The sequence below is a fragment of the Gorilla gorilla genome, chromosome 8 (assembly GCF_029281585.2).
Source record: "Gorilla gorilla gorilla isolate KB3781 chromosome 8, NHGRI_mGorGor1-v2.1_pri, whole genome shotgun sequence".
In the NCBI taxonomy this organism is placed as follows: Eukaryota; Metazoa; Chordata; class Mammalia; order Primates; family Hominidae; genus Gorilla; species Gorilla gorilla.
In genome coordinates, this window is record NC_073232.2 from 19482065 (window position 1) to 19499666 (window position 17602).

Here is a 17602-nt window from a genome sequence, read left to right on the forward strand (position 1 = left end):
TTTGAGAAACACATACAGATACTTAGGAGTACCTCTGTCCACTATGTTCTCCTTTCTGGTAATCTGCCATGCAAAGTTCAGCTGTTTCAGTAGCCTCGAACTCTCTGCCTCCTCATTAGCGACTCCGTAAATCTCTGTTTTAGCTTTGCTTCCCTCTGCTGCATTTTGGGACCTCTCCCTGGAGAGCTATGGTGAGTAGGGGGTCATTTCATGTGTTTCCCCTCTCTCACGGTTGAGAGTTCTCAGCTGCTTATGATCCAAGTCTTGTACACCGTTGATTTGTATTTTTTACCTTGTTTTATTGTTCATGTGAAGAATGTAAGTTCCACACTACGTTACTGGGTCATGGCTAGAAGTAGAAGCCTGCTTTCCTTTTTCTGTCTTCATTACGTTTCATTGTAAAATTATTTTTGTTGATTTGCTTTAAAGTATGCTGTGCTTCCTAAAGCTGTGGCTTCATATTTCTTATCAAGAAATAGCTGAAAATTTTTTACATACTATTCCCCCAAATATTATATTTTATAAAGGATCCTTACTGTACAGTTGAAGCAATAAATTTTAGATGTAGACTCCATGAGTTGTAATATATAATAATTTGATTGATTTTACTTTGCATTTATGGATTATTCTCTATAACATTGTATAACTCATATATTCCCATTCTATATTATATATTTTGTTAACATTTTGTAATTTTGTCCAAAAAGATCTTGCACATCTTTTATTAAATTTATTTTTCATGGTTTTGTTACTGGCATATAGAGGCTTTTGTTTTCTATTACATTCTATGGGTATTGCTGAGGTATAAGAATATTCTTGATTTTTATATATTTATTTTGTATCAGTAACTTTGATCTCCTCTGAGTTATATGTAGGGTCTTGAGTATTCTATATAGATAAGTGTATCATCCAAAAAAGACAAATGGATGAGTTTGCCTCTACTGTCTCAAAATATATATTGTTTACTGTTAACTCTTGTCTCCAAAACAATGTTGGATAACAAAGAACAGAAATCACTCTTACCTTGTTTCTGATTGTAATGAGAATGCTTCTGAGTTTCAACATTAAATATGATGCCCTTCATAAGCTCCAGCTGGATGACGTTAACTGTGTTAAGCAATGTTATTCTATCAACATTTAAGAAATTACGAGTTAGCTAAAAGTTTGTTTCGATAACTCTGTTCTAGGGACTAGAGATACAACTGTTAACTCACTGGAGGAAAGGTGCTCACCTCTTTCTTCCCTTCGAATGTGGCTGTTTCATCTATTCCCATTTTCCTAGTCTCTTCCTCAGGAATTTCTTCTCCCTTCCAGGCTGCTACACAGATGTCACTTCCCCTTGGAAACCATCCCTCAAGCCTCATTTGGGAACATGCTTTGCCTTCACATCTCATGCTACACTTTCCCTCTCCTTCTACTCATCATGCACTATGGCAATTGTCTGTTAACTTGTCTGTGTCCCCAGTAGTCTGAGAGCCACAGTAAGTCCCGTTGCCAGTTGTATCTCTGGTGATAAGGACAGTGCCTAACTGAAATTAACTGCTTCATATTCTCTAATTGATTACTCAATTGCTTACTATGCCTTTTTATTTATTTTTAGGTCTGTAGTGGAGTGTTTGGTTATATTTATTTGTTTATTATTTATTTATTTATTTTCTTTATTGAGATGGAGTTTCATTCTTGTTGCTCAGGCTGGAGTGCAATGGCACAATCTCGGCTCACTGCAACTTCTACCTCCCAGGTTCAAGCCATTCTCCTGCCTCAAGCTCCCGAGTAGCTGGGATTACAGGCACCCACCACCACGCCCGGCTAATTTTTGTATTTTTAGTAGAGATGGGGTTTCGCCATGTTGGCCAGGCTGATCTCAAACTCCTGACCTGAGATGATGCGCCTGCCTTGGCCTCCCAAAATGCTGGGACTACAGATGTGAGCCACCGCGCCCGGCCACGTTTGATTATCTTTCAGGCTAAAATTATAATCACCTTGAGCTTTGATAAAAATTGGGTCCTTTTGTGACCAAAATCAGACCCATTGTATGTAAAATATAAATGTGTGTGCCAAACATTGTTTACCATACCATTCTTGTACCTCTCTGTGAGAACGTAGAGAAATTCCTCTGTAATTTCTCATGTCAAAGAGCTATAATTCTCCTAAACAAATGGTTTGTTTTCATCTTCTAGATCTTTTGATGCATGCAGCTAATGATACTTTCTATTTCACATTGTTTGGGAAGCTATAGAACCAAAGCTTAGCTTACTTCTATCAAGGGTATTCAACATTAGAGTATGATGTTGTATATTAATTTAATTCCTGCTTGTCTTCTGCTTTTATATTCTTATTTTTTCCCTCTTCCCCCAAAGTTATATTTTCTATTGTCAAATCATATTTCCCTGTACACTACCCTAAATCCTTTTGCCACCAAGCAAGGTAAAATATTTTCAGGGTAATATGTTATTGAAATAATCTCACCATTTCAATCTATTTTAAATGCTGCTGGAAGGTTTGTCTTTCAACAATATGTATAATGATGTCGTGCTTCTGCTTAAAATACCTTAGTGGCCTCCCATTTCTTCTAGGGTGAAACACAAATTCCTCAGGAAGCTGCACGTGAGTCTTCATGGCACTTTTCTGAGTGCAGAATTGAAAAGTTCATTTAAGCACATCAAGTCTGCATTTTGACTAAACGACTTGGAAAATGAAACAATTTTTTTATGATAATATACCGGCTTACCTTCTCATCAAAATTCTAGAGTGAAGCATTTTCTTTTCTTTTTAGTAGAGATGGGGTTTCACTATGTTGGCCAGGCTAGTCTCGAACTCCTGACTTCATGATCTGCGTGCCTCGGCCTCCCAAAGTGCTGGGATTACAGGCATGAGCCACCACGTCCGGCTGTCTGAGTGAAGTATTTTCACAACCACAAGCTTGCAAAAATTTCATTTTGTTTCTATTTTGTTTTTGTTTTTCCCACAGTAGAGTATATTGAACTCTAGCAAAAAAAAGATAATGTTAGAAAGTTTATGTAATGTTGTGGAAAATGGAAGGAGAACAAGAGGGGGCCTAACAATATATTCTATCAACTGTTCAACTTTTGTCTAAATAAACTATATAACAAACTGGTATATAAGCCCCAGAATGGATAATAAAATTAACTCAGTGTCCAGGAAAACTGTACCCGCAATTCCCACGTTTGAAGTGGCTTTAAGTGAAATGAAAGTGGTAAATTGTTTCAGAAAAATATTGGAAGACTATTTTCAGGATTCAAATATAATCTCTCCCCACCTATCATCTCCTCTTGATTTTCTTTCTAGATCTAAAAGAGAGAAATTCAATAAATTCTGGTAAGTACAGAAAATCATGGTTTAGGGCCAAAACACTGCCCTAAAAAAGACTTTCTCACCAATGGCTTAAAAAGAAGTTCTGAGTTTTGGAATGAAATGCTACTTCTTTGCTAAAATGCCAAAATAGCAAGTCATTTAATTCTGCCTTACTAACAATATCAGAAAACAGAAGCTATGTCAATGAGCATTTTGCAGAGCATCTGTGGGCCGGGAGGGCTACACTTCCTTATAAATTGTTTGCTAAAGATTCAAATTTGAGAAAACTCAGAAGCAACTACTAAAAGTCAAGTCCTGAAATGAGGAAAGAATATTGCCAGTTCAGACCAGTATTGACAGTTACGTAGGTCACCATTCGAAGTGATAACATACATGTACATGTGTCTGATTCCTGGAAAGTTTAAAGTACATTATAGTGTCATTTATATTCCTATACTTAGTGATCCAGCAAGCATTTACTCAGCCTATTTATTAGGTATGCCATTAAATCTCCTTTAAAATTATACGCATACGTAGTCCCTGCCAAGTTGAATGCCACACATTGGTAAGAGATACTTATGTATTATGCACAGCTATGTATGTTGTCTTATCTATCATATCATGGTGTTCTCTATATAAAATAGAATGGTTTCTCTTATGAAATCTAAAATGCAATTGTATACATTACAAATAGATTGTCAACTCTTTCAAGATAGGAAGCTGGAAGTCAGTTTAGAATCCTTTACTACCTATGTAAAACCTAAATTAAACTACATGGCCGAGTAGGACCACAATAAGATCGTTAATAAGTCCTTATTACATTTAATTGTGTGGTGGTTAATGCCATGACATTTTGCCTTTCACAATTCACGTTTTCACCAGTGCTATCTGGCAACTGCCCCTACCATTACAATAAAAATCACTTTAGTAATAGCTTTCTACTAGTTAATTCCTACTGATATTTTCCATTCTATTCTGGCCAGATTATAAATATTTGAAATCCGTGCAGCATTTGATGCCCTGGTCTAGTCCAGATCATTTTTGCTTGAATTATTTGATCTCACTTTGTTCCACATTTCTTCTTTTTTTTTTTTTTTTATTTTTTATTGATCATTCTTGGGTGTTTCTCGCAGAGGGGGATTTGGCAGGGTCACAGGACAATAGTGGAGGGAAGGTCAGCAGATAAACAAGTGAACAAAGTTCTCTGGTTTTCCTAGGCAGAGGACCCTGCGGCCTTCCGCAGTGTTTGTGTCCCTGGGTACTTGAGATTAGGGAGTGGTGATGACTCTTAACGAGCATGCTGCCTTCAAGCATCTGTTTAACAAAGCACATCTTGCACCGCCCTTAATCCATTCAACCCTGAGTGGATACAGCACACGTTTCAGAGAGCACAGGGTTGGGGGTAAGGTCACAGATCAACAGGATCCCAAGGCAGAAGAATTTCTCTTAGTACAGAACAAAATGAAAAGTCTCCCATGTCTACCTCTTTCCACACAGACACGGCAACCATCCGATTTCTCAATCTTTTCCCCACCTTTCCCCCCTTTCTATTCCACAAAACCGCCATTGTCATCATGGCCCGTTCTCAATCAGCTGTTGGGTACACCTCCCAGATGGGGTGGTGGCCGGGCAGAGGGGCTCCTCACTTCCCAGTAGGGGCGGCCGGGCAGAGGCGCCCCTCACCTCCCGGACGGGGCGGCTGGCCAGGCGGGGGGCTGACCCCCCCACCTCCCTCCCGGACGGGGCGGCTGGCCGGGCGGGGGACTGACCCCCCCCACCTCCCTCCCAGACGGGGCGGCTGGCCGGGCGGGGAGCTGACCCCCCCACCTCCCTCCCGGGCGAGGCGGCTGGCCGGGCAGAGGGGCTCCTCACTTCCCAGTAGGGGCGGCCGGGCAGAGGCGCCCCTCACCTCCTGGACAGGGCGACTGGCCGGGCGGGGGGCTGATCCCCCCACCTCTCCCCCGGACAGGGCGGCTGGCCGGGCGGGGAGCTGGCCCCCCCACCTCCCTCCCGGGCGAGGTGGCTGCCGGGCGGAGACGCTCCACATTTCTTCTTACCTCTCAAGTCACTTAATCTCTCACCTGAGCTTCCTCTTTGCTGTTCCTGGGATTCTGCTCTATTTCTTGATGCCCTCTTGAAGAGCTCATTATTCTGTGGTTTCTGTTGTATTCCCATGACTCTGATCATCATTGCTTCTCCACTGATAACTTCTCTGAATGCTGGACCCAAATATCCCTTCTCCTCCACTTTGTCCAGCAGAGTTCTCAGATGGATTTGTTACAAACTGACCTCCTCATCCCTCACTACTCCCAATCGCCAACCCCCTTCCCATCTCCCACAGGGAGTGTATTGCTCTCCACTTTGTTACCCAAGTGAGAAGTCACCCCCTTCTCTGAGCGTTGAATGTGTTCTACTGATCCATCTCATCACCCCTGCGCCGTCCTTTTCTCACCTCAATATTGCAATTCCTTGAGCTTTCATCTTTGCTTAAACGTTCTCAAAGTCAAATCTCTTATCAGCTGACTTGTAAGAAAACTTCGCTTATTGCCAATATGCACTTCCAAATTCTTGCATCTAGTTTGGCCAGGTAGTGGGCGTGTCTGTAAAATGCTCTAGTTTTTACATGTCTCTCTAAGTCAGGGTTTTCTGTTTATACTTTCTGTGGCATGCCATGTTCTCGGTTTACATTCTGTATGTTTTCTGTGCCTTTTAGCAGAGCAGGGTGTGCTTTTAGTTTAGAAATAGAAATTAATAAAATGCCATGAAACTTTAGGTATCACATAGACCCAGCATCAATGGTACAGGGACATTGATTCTCCGTGTGGGCCATTCGCACGTGAGCTACCTTGTATTTCGAAATTGAGTTCAGTCGAAAAACATAGTTCATCTGCGGTGTGTTTTCCTGTCTGTGTAAGAATACGACAGTAAGATAGAAATGGCCTGCTGAGGTCTAAGGCCTCCTCATGGTCTTTCTTCTATGTTAGGCCAAATATCAGCGTCTGTTTTGATCTCTTTGTGATCTAAATACCCAGATAATATCACCCACAATTCTATACCTACGTGGTCACAAAGAAATTATTGTGAACCTCTTCTTAAAATCAAGAATTCTGTGTCTGTGTATGTTTTAAAAATCAAATTAGACTTTTCATAAACTTCAATTGATTCAATGATGAGGATGTGGTTCCAAACATGAGTAGAAGGACCATTTTTATGGCAGCACTGAGAAAATACTTTCTGAATACTCAGATATAAAGGGGTTAATTAATTACGATAGCTAAGCGGTACAACATAAGGAAACAATTTTTCCAAATTCTATTAAAGTGGAAAACTATACATTAGTTATTGTAGTCAACAAGACATCACAGCCACAACATATGATTTATTAGACAGTATGATACTGCCCAAAAGACAAAACAGTAAAGTTACACTGAAGACAGTTGACTCGGAATGAGGAATACATTTATCAAAAAGTAATAATTTTAATATATGCAAGAAGTTTGAAAATGATATTTAATTATCAGTTATAACTGGAAACACTAAGATGTATTGATTTGATACAGCTTTTAAAAAATGAATTAGCATTTCCCACCTCGATATTTTCTCTGAGCATGAAAATTTAAATAGCATATGACAATATACCAATTCCAAGAAGTTCTTCAAAATATATCTCCAGGAAACTTGTTCAGTGTATTTCTTTAAAACACATTTCCATGATGTGAAAGCCACCTAAATGTGTATCACTCCACAGAATGCCCTAACAATTTAGTGGGATATTTATTTTTGAAGTGGATTTTTTTTCCAGTATGGCTGTGAGATATGCAATATATTGCTTAATCTCTCCAGCACCAAGTAAAATTCTCTGAAATAATAGGTTAAATATCTAGTGGAATCACATGTCTCACACATTTGCTAAAACCTAGTTGATATTAGCCAAACAAAAATGTTCCTTCTCTTAAGTTTAATGTCAGGGTTATTTTATTTTAATTCAAATTAACATTCTCCCATAATCCCAGCACTTTGGGAAGCTGAGGTAGGAAGTTATCTTGCGACCAGTAGTTTGAGACCTGCCTGGGCAACACAGGCCCCTATCTCAACAAAAAATGAAATAAAGAATTAGCAAGCATGGTGGTGTTCACTTGTAGCCCCACCTTCTCAGAAGGCTTGAGCCCAGGATTTTGAGGCTGTAGTGAGCCATTATCATGTCACTACACTCCAGCCTGGGTAACAGAGTGAGACTCAGTCTCTTAAAAAATTAATATTTTTCTAACTGAACTCAATAAACATTGATGAACATAAAAGTATTATTTCTTCATTTAAAATAGACATTCAGAATATAAACCAGTATATGCCACTCTGTATATTTTGATATTCCCTAACATGTTCTAAGTATGTTATGTTCAAAATTATACCAAAGTAACTAATATTGGCAAATTAGTCATATTCGTAGTAAGATATTTTTTAAGTCATTACTTTATTTTCAGGTTTTTTTTTTTTTTTTTTTGTCTAGAACTAGTCTTAAAAGAGAAAGGATTGAAAGAATGCCACTTAATTGTAGAATGCTTCAGGAAAATAAAATCTCTCTTCAATTAAATCTTTTGAAATAATCTATGCATAGCACTTTCCAAGCCAAGGCATGGGTTGTTTCATTGCATCTTATGCTATGACAAAGTCCTATAATTAGCACATTGGTGTAATTTACCACTGTTTCATTAAAGCTGATTGCATAACTATTTGGGAAGTTAACATGGCTTCTTGAGTACTTGACCTTCCCCTTTTTTTTTTCTGTGCTACAGCTGTTAGTAGGAAGTGAGCAAAGGCATTCATTGCTGAACAGTAGTAGAGAAATAATCCTGGTAAAGGTTATAATACAAGACAAAGATGGAGTTTCACTCTGTGCATCCTCAGACCTTTCCATTTTTAATTGGTTTGGTTTTCTGACGAGACCTCAAATGACAGAACAAATATTTGACAGCTAAATTTTTACCAATTTAAAAAGTGAACTCATATTTATTTAAATTACATTTTTAATCATTTATCTTTTGAAAGTCTGATTTTTAAAAGTGAAATGCATTAAAGCAGTGTGTCCTTGAATTTAAGAGATTCTACAAGTTGTGCAGAAATGGTGAAATCCATTTAAATGGCTTGAGGTAGGGATAAGGGGTAAATAATAGTTTATTTTAAAAAGTAGATTAAGCACAATCATGTTATCGAGAGTAACTCTCTTCTGTGTCTTTGGCCACTGTTGAAGAACTGTGTACAATTATATATCTTACTCCTTAGCAACCCAACCCCAGCTATGGAACATGACACATCAGTCAGCATGGTCCTCTCAAGTTAGGGTAGTCGGATGATCAGAGAAAAATCCAGACTTGAATAGGAGCACCAATGCCATAAACCTTCATAAAAGCAGTGCTTCAGATCAAAAGGCAACTTTATAGATGTTCCCTACTACAACAGTCTTCCGATAGCTTTAATACTGAAGTAGTCGCTAACACACTCGTCTGAAAAGAGCATTTAGAAAAGAACAACAACACACACAAAAAAATCTTTGTTGAAAATTCTGCACAAGCAATTTACATCCTGACAGGAGAAGGATGGGGTTTATCCTCTTTCATAATTCCTCTGCTACACACTTGCAATACCCTGCACGTTAAGTATCAGGTTTTTGTTGCTAAAATTAAAGCGGTTTTCTATAGGAGACACCTTAGGTAAAATTGGCAATGGAGACCAAGTTTATTTCCATTATTTTTAGTTATTTGCACACTACATAAATGCGAAAATAAACTTCTTGCATTTCGCTGTAGAGACTTTTTCATTTGAATATTTCGTCCTTCCTAGAAGTTTCTGGGGTTGACGGGACCTTCATCCTAGGCCCTCTGTCCCTTAAACTATTCTTAGTATGATGCACCTCCCTGTAGCCCTCCCACCGTCCCCAAAAAAAGAGTCAGAGCAGAAGTGGAAACCTTACTAATCTTGGTATTTCCATCTCTATAGTCCCAGAAATTTCAGTGTTTAGGAATTAAAGGAAAAGACAGGAAAGAATGTGTTTTGGAGCAGGAGACAGGAACAGTAAGAAATGCACAAGATGTCACTAAACTGTCATAGTAAAAATAGTATTAATAATTATAGATGTTTAGAAAAAGAAAAAAAATAACACCCCAAACAGAACTCAAACCCCAACATCATGTACTATGGTGTATCAATTAAAATGAATGGGAGTTACATGCAAATACCTCAAATAAAATACCTCAAATAAAAAATGTAGAATACCTTTCCACTGATGATTTTTAGTTGTCAGGACAAGTGAGACCCAAACAGCAGACAGAATGGTCCCAGCATGCTTGTTGCCTTTTTTTGTTTGCACAGTGGCTGTCAGTTCCAGCCTTGCAGGTAGTGGAACCCAGCCGGAAGAAGGGGCGGGACCCAGCATTGCAGCCTGAACTGAGAGCAAATTTAAATTACTGAGCCTTTTTTTTCCTTTTTTTATTTTTCTACTCTGCGACAAACTGAAAAGATTCCAGCACGCTAATTTAACCACCCTGCTTCTTCTTTGCCTTTTTTTTTTTTTTTTTGATTTTTTTTTTCTCCCTGCTTCTAGGATAATTAAAAGAGAAACCTGTAAAAGGCAACATTCCTGTGAGCGAGTTGGTGCTGCAACGTGCTGGTAAGAAAACGAGTTTAATTTTTTTCATCTTTTTTTTTTTTTTTTTTTTTTTGCTTTTTCTTTTTTTAAAGAGCTGAAGGCTTTGTCTGTCTAATGCAGTCATAAGCGTGGCTTCCCTGCCGTGAGGGGTTAGCGTATAATGAAAAGGTGTAATAGCCTGATGTACGACCTTCGCGTCATACTTATAATGGTTAATAACAGCATTCCTGTCTACCCCGATGATGCTTCTCTCTGCAAATGGACTATTTGCCCAGTTGCAACAGGGCTAAGATTGTCGCACTATGACAATGAGTTGTTGATTGTTTGGAGTTGCGGTGTCCTGTCAGAAAGATTTCTTGACTTTCTCCAAGTTACTCCCTTCCAGGGATGTTACGGGTTTTAATAGGTACCTTGCAGACCATAACGAGTTTGCTGTTTACTCATCAAACAGGAAGTGCAATGATGAAACTTTTTTTTTAAGGAATCCTAATTGTCTTAGACTTCCTTAGTTCAGATAATGAAACAGACTAAAGTGAGTGCTCAGTAAAGTCATTTTAATCCCTTTCATCTGTAACTAGTCAGGAGTTCATTAGCCAACTAAGAAGAACCTACATCATTTGCAGACCTTGTATTTGAGATGCCAACTTTGTTCTTCAAAAGGACAAATTTTTATTCAACCCAATTAAATTCAACAAGTATTTCTGTGTATACTCTGCCTGGAACGGCTGCTGAGAATGTGCTTGCCTGTTACTCTGTTGTGGGGGAATAACTGAAATTAGATAGCGTAAATTTTCAGCAACCAGATTTTTTTACTACCTTTAGCACTGACCAGATCACTTAAGACATTTCAGAATGTGTGACCGTTGGCTATAAGATAAAGTTCTCAAGGTTACATATCCTACAATCAACGAAGTTCTGTTCTTTTTCTGCATGTAACTTTTGCTCATGTGAAAAATGCAACTCTGGCTAGTATATTTTACATCACATCTTAATGTTATAAAGAAGAAAAAAACATAGACATCTCTTTTTTTGTACACCAAACATGTCATTTGAAAATATATCCATGTGTCAAACTTTGAGTTTATCCATATTTTAGCCTCAGAAGCAGGAAGACACACGGAGAGGTTTAGGCTTGTCAATGAGTCTGCTTGGATTTGGGTCAAGAAACTTAGGAACTACAATTTCTCTGTTGGTTTGGTTGTTTGTTTCCTTTAAAAGCACGTGTGAAACAGCAAGGAATATATTTTGCTGTCGCCCCATTGTTCTTTGTAAACTGGTTTAGTTTTTATTTTTTTATTTTTTGTCCTTTGGTTTTGAATAGATAACTAGAAATGTAATGGGGAGATTGTCAAAAACAGAATGTAGTTACCAAATGTCCATTAAAACCTTTTTCTAAAAAAAAAGAAAAAAAAACTCCTATGGATTTTGAAGGTTGTATGCTATTCGCATCTTATAGAGAATGTGGCATTCCATACGCTGGTAACATTTGGTCGCGGGTCTCTGTAGCTATTCTATCTAATTGTGTCACTCTACATTTAACAGCTCTGAACCATGCCGCCCCTGGGTCCTCACCGGTGCCCCCAGAGCGCTTGAAATGTCTAAAAAGACCTTAGAACATTACAAAGTGTCAATCGTTAGAATAATTTCTGCCTCTTTACAACAAGAGAAAATGCTGTGGATTTAATAGTTCATTTTTAAAGTCTGTTCTTATCCACCAGTAACTGTCTATTAGCAACATTTCAGTTATAATTGGAATAAATTGTTGCCCAGTAACAAGCAACTAACTCCTTAGCGACTTTCCATAGAATCAGTGACTAGAAATAGCTACAAAGAGCTAAATGCAAGTCAAACCACAGTACTTGTCTTTTTTTTATTGTAGAAAAAAATTCATTTCTTTATAATTTTATCATTCTATTCTCAAATTTTCAAATTGAGGTGCCTCTTCTTTGTAATTTTCTAATTGACCAAAATCCCGTACGTGAAAAATAAAGGCCAATAGATCTTTGAAAATTTTTCCTTCTGGCTTAAAATAAGAAAGGATAAGCACAACCTCTCAGACTATGAGTGTTAACAAGATTCTGAGCTAGCAACACCATTAAATGTGAAGAACTGCCATCATCTTTTGCAGAACGCAATGTAAAATTATGGGTTTCACTGTAGGACTCTGTCATTTGAACTAGTAATCAGTCCATAACACTATAGATTGCTGCAGTTAAAATGATGCTTTCCCCCATTAACAAAACATTGAATAACACTGAAATTATGTTAGTTAGATTTTACCCTATTTTTTCAATAGAGAGTCAGGAATAACCCCAAATCCTTTTACCTAAGGATACGTAATATCAGTTTGTCTTTTCTTCTTCCCTCACTGAAGTGCTATGACATTACAGGCTCAAGAGAAAAATTTCTTAACAATAGTTCTGCATTTGCCATGAGCTCTTGCGGCATTTGGGAAGGATTTTCACCTTCTACTTGCACAGGTGTTGAAATAGAAAATATCTTATGACGAGAATACACATTGTTATTTTACACACAGACATATGGGCAAAAATATATATAAAGCCAGAATAAACATTAAAGGCAGCTTGAAAGTATACGGATTGCTCCCTGAAAATACGACATTTGACATTTGCTCAATTTATTATAAATGTACACTGAGGATCAACTATGTGACAGGAAGTATATCAGAATCTTCAGGAAACAAGAAAAACGAAAAAGCCATGTCTTGGTCATCAGGGGAATTACAATGTAGTAAGAAATGCAGCAGGTAGACTAGAAAATGTAATTTGATTAACTAGTCTATGATGACCTTAGCATTGTATCAGGCTATTGGGATCAAGAAAAGTTGTAACTTTATTTCTGAGTGTCTGGAGCTGACATAATGTTTGCTTCTCTCATTTGCTTCAATTCTTCACCTATAGCCACACATGTTTTCTATTTCCTGTGTTTTTTGAAAACATTCTTATGGATGTAAGTAGTCTTAACAGCTGTAATTTTTGTGTGTTTTTACTGTAAAATAAAAATGGGCAGGAAGCGCTGAATGGGGTGTCAGGAGGTATCAAGTCTCATTTCTCATCACCCACTGCCTTTGTCATTCATAATCTACTTAGTCCTCTGTCCTCCTCATCTTTACAAAGAGGAAATGACCCCATCCAACACATAATTCTTTTATTCCATCCTAGTGGAAGATGGGTAACTTGTAAGGAAAAGAGATGGTTATGGCGGGCTTGTCCACCTGTGGTTTAAACAAAATACAAGACAATTACCAGCTAACAAGTTCTAAGTCTTAACTGTGTTCGTGTTGAATCGATGTGTGGTTATACCTGCCCCATGATTTTATACCTTCTGTTTTCTTCATTATCATGTTAATGCCCCCAAGACCGTAGAGGAAAATTGCAACAGAATAGTGAGTGTATGTTGAGAATGCTGTTCTAGCATCTGTTCAAATGCTTCTTGCATGTGATCCAAGAAAAAAGAATGTCTTTCTCCTGAAACAACGTTGCATAATCTGATATTTCTATGTACCTTTTAAAGTACCGCTTGAGCAATCTGATGAGCTTTCATTGATTTATACACCTGTGAAGCCACAACAATCAAGCTGCAGAGAGTTTCCATTCATACAAAAGTTTCTTGTGTCACGTTGACTCTTGCCTCCACACCTGGCCTTCAGACAGCCCTTCAGATTTGTATTCTGTCACTATAGATTAATTTACATTTTATAAAATGTCATATAAATGGAATTATGCAGTATGGATTTTATGTCTGGCTTTTTCATTTTGCATACTGACTTTCAGATTCATACATACTGTTGCATACGTCAGCAGATTTTTTATTGCTGAGTAGTATTTCACTATATAAATAAGCAATAGTTTGTTCATCTGTTCACCTGTGGATGAACATTTGGGTACTTTCCATTTGGGAACTGTTATAAGTAAAGCTGTATGAATATTCATGTGCAAGCCTTAATGTAGGCATAGGTGTTTCTCTCAGGTAAACAGCTAGAATTGAAAAGGCTGGATCATATGGTAGAGATATGTTGAAATGTGTAAGAAAAAACCCAGAAGTTTTCCAAAGTGGCTGTAACATTTGATACTTTCTCCCGCAATGTTGGAGAATTCCACTTGCTGGGTATCTTTGCCAACATTTTGTGTATTGCCAGTGTTTTCAATGTTAGCCATTCCAACGGGTATGTAGTATTAACTCGCTGTGGTTTTAATAAACCTTCCCTGAAATTGAATAATGTGGGGCATCTTTTCATGAACACATTGGCTTATGGTAAAGTATCTGTTCTAATATTTTGTCCAATTTTTATTGGGCTCCATGTGTCATCTTAATATTGAGTTGTAGGAGTTATTTTTTCTCCTGGATAGACATCACTTTTCAGACGAGTGTATGGAATACATTTCCTCCCAGTATGTGACTTTCCTATTATTTTTAATGGTGTGTTTTCAAAGCACAATATATTTTCATTTGAATTAATCCAAATTACCAGTATACCACCAATATACCAACATACCACAATATACCAATATACCACTTACAATATACTAGCATAAAAATTTATTTCATGGTTCATACTTTTTTGTGTGGACAAAGTGGAAATGCTAAGATTTTTCTCCTAAGTGCTTCTCTATAAATTTTATAATTTCAGTGTTCACACACAGTTATATCATGCATTTTGAGCTAATGTTTATGTTTAGTATGAAATAAAAACCAAGGGTCAATTTTTTTGTCATATGGAGAGCCAGTTGCTTCAGCACCATTACTAAAAAGACTATTCTTTACCCCCACTTAATTACCTTAGTTTATTTGTCAAAAATCACTTGACAGTAGGTGTGTTTGTCGTTTTCTGGGGTCTGTACCATGGATTTATACATTTATTCTTTCACTAATTCCGCATTGTATTGATTAGCTTTATAGTAAGTCTTGGAAAAAGATACTGTATATTCTCCAACTTTCTCTTTTTAAAAATTGCTTTGGCTCTTCTAAGTTCTCATTTTGATATAAATTTTAGAATTTGCTCGTAAATATTTACCCCAGTAAAACTTCTGGTGAAATTTTTATTAGAATTGCATCGAATATAAATTCAACTTGTAAAATTGACATTTTAACTCTATCAAGTCCTGCATCCATAAACAATTTTTCTGTTGTTCCTCATTTATGTAGTTGTTCTTTAATTTCTTTAAGCAATGGATTGTAGTTTTTGGTACACAGGTATTTCACTATTGTTGTGAAATTTTTCCTAAATATTCAAGGGGACTTCAAGAAGGTCATGGAAAAACGGAATTGAAAGTTAAAAATAAAAAATGTAAACTTTATTTCTCAACATAAGCACCATCAAGGTCAAGAGACTTTTATAAGCAATGATACCAGCCACTTAGTTTATCTCTAAAGAACTGTGAATCCTGAGAATTTAACTTATGACAAGGCAACATGTTTTACACTATTAACTGAAGAAAAAATGGTGTCCTTTAAATAATTTTTAGGATTAGAAAACAAAAAGGCAGAAAGAGACAAATCAGGAATGCAAGGCAGATGCCTAATGACTTTCCATTGAAACTCTTGCAAAATTGTCCTTGTTTCAGAGGAATGAGCAGGAGCATTGTTTTGGTGAAGGACTCTATGATAAAGCTTTGGCGTTCTCAAAACACTCTTATACAATAAACAGATACTATCTTTCTTTGACCCTCCACAAAGTCAACAAGCAAAATGGCTTGAGCATCCCCATAAAACTGTTGCCATGACCTTTGCTCTTGAGTGGTCTGCTTTTGCTTTAATTGGACCACTTTCACCTCCTGGTAGCCATTGCTTTGGTTGTACTTTGTCTTCACGATCATACTGGTAAAGCCATGTTCCATCTCCTGTTACAATTCCTCAAAGAAATGCTTCAGAATCTTCATCCTACTTGTTTAAAAATTCTATTGAAAGCACTGCTCTTGATTGCTGTTGATCTGGATACAATGGTTTTGACACCCATTGAGTGGAAAGTTTGCTCAACTTTAATTTCTTAGTCAGAATTGTGTAAGGTGAACCATTCGAGATGTCTATGGTGTTGGTTATTACTCCTGCTGTGAATTGTTGGGCCTCTTCAACTAGGGCGTGAACAAGAAAAATGTTTTCCTCACAATTTGATGTGGACCATCTGCTGCTGTGGGTTTCATCCTCAACACTGTTCTCATCCCTCCTTTAAACAAGTTATCCATTTGTAAATTGTGAGTTTATGTGGGTAACTATCCCCATAAACTTTACATAAAGCATCAGTGATCTCATTCTTCCACCCAAGCTTCATTCTAAATTTGATGTTTGTTCTTTCTTCAGTTTTCATGGAATTCATGTTGCTCTAGTAGGGGCTCTTTTCAAACTCATCTTGTATCCTTCGTATGCCTCAAACTAGATCCTCTTCAGACGTTTTATAAAAAGTTAGTATGAATTTATTACAGTGCAAAAAAAATGGAAATCCATGCATAATTTTTTCATAATATGCATTTTTCATGAACACTTTGAAGACCCCTTGCATAACGTTTTAGGGTCTTAATAAGTGAAATTTTTTTCCAAGTGCTTGTGGCTATAATATACAAATATTATTGATGTTTGTTTACTGACCTCTTATACTGCTATCTTAACAAATTTACATGTTATCGTGCATATTTTAAAATTCTTATCAGGATTTTCTAAATACACCATCAACTTTTTGATCAAAACGCTTCATTCTTTCCAACTGTATGTCTTTTATCCTTTTTCTTAGCTGTCTGAAATATCTAGGACTTCAAGTGAAATGTTAAGTAGAGATAATGAAAGTGAACATCCTTGACATGTTCCCAGTCTTAAGGGAAACACATTTAGTCTCTCACTGTAGAGAATGAGGTATTTTTATGCAGAGACTTCACCACATAAAGGAGGTGAAGTCCCCTTCTATGCCTGGTTTGCTGAGAGTTTTCGTAATGAAAGAGCATTGTCCTTCTATGAACTGAGGATCTGATTTGCTAATACTTTTATTAAGAATTTGGTGTCTTTTTTCATGAAGGATACCGGTTGTCACCTTGCCTTCTTGTAATGTCTTTGGTGTGTCATTGGAGTAATACTAGTGTCATAAAATTGGTTGGGAAGTATTCCTTCCTTATCTGTTTTATGCAATATTTTGTGTAGAATTGGTAATTTTTTTTCTTCCTTAAGTGTTTGATGGAATTTACCAGTAAGCTATCTGTGCCTGGCCTTTTCCTTGTGGAGAGACTTTTAATTAAATACTCAATTTTATTAGTAGATACAGGGTTACTTAAATTTTTCATTTTTCCTTATACTAGTTTTGGTCATTTATGTTATTCAGAGAACTTGTATAATTCATCTGAGTAATCCCAAGTACAGGTTGAGCATCCCTAATCTGAAAATCTGAAATCCAAAATGCTCTGAAATTCAAAACTTCTTGAGCGCCCAACATGATGCTCAAAGAAAATGCTCATTGCAGAATTTTGGATTTCAGATTTTAAGATTGGGGATTCTGAACTAGTACATAGGAATAATGCAAACATTGTATTCCAAAATCTTTTAGAAATCAAAAATCCCAAACCCTTCTGGTCTCAAGCATTTTAGATAAGGGATACTCAACCTTCGTGGCCATAAAATATTCATATTCTCTTATCCCCTGAT

General features: G+C 37.1%; 1 protein-coding gene and 1 long non-coding RNA gene across 3 annotated transcripts in view; one reads left to right on the top strand and one right to left on the bottom strand.

Annotated features, from left to right (window-relative positions):
- The window catches only part of LOC129524915 (uncharacterized), a 46530-nt gene extending 36803 nt beyond the window's left edge, over positions 1-9727 (bottom strand). Inside the window, exons 1-3 of one of the 2 annotated variants that reach the window (XR_008668879.2) lie at positions 9586-9727; positions 2732-2987; positions 2552-2628 (exon numbers count right to left, since the gene is read on the bottom strand). This is a non-coding gene — a long non-coding RNA (uncharacterized lncRNA). The remainder of the gene's footprint in view (positions 1-2551; positions 2629-2731; positions 2988-9585) is intronic. The other variant, XR_008668880.2, reaches the window with a different exon arrangement.
- Positions 9728-9912: 185 nt separating this feature from the next.
- Positions 9913-17602, top strand: part of CELF2 (CUGBP Elav-like family member 2) — an 872927-nt gene continuing 865237 nt past the window's right edge. Inside the window, exon 1 of the mRNA XM_063709875.1 lies at positions 9913-9979. The gene's annotated coding sequence lies outside the window, so the exon portion shown is untranslated. The remainder of the gene's footprint in view (positions 9980-17602) is intronic.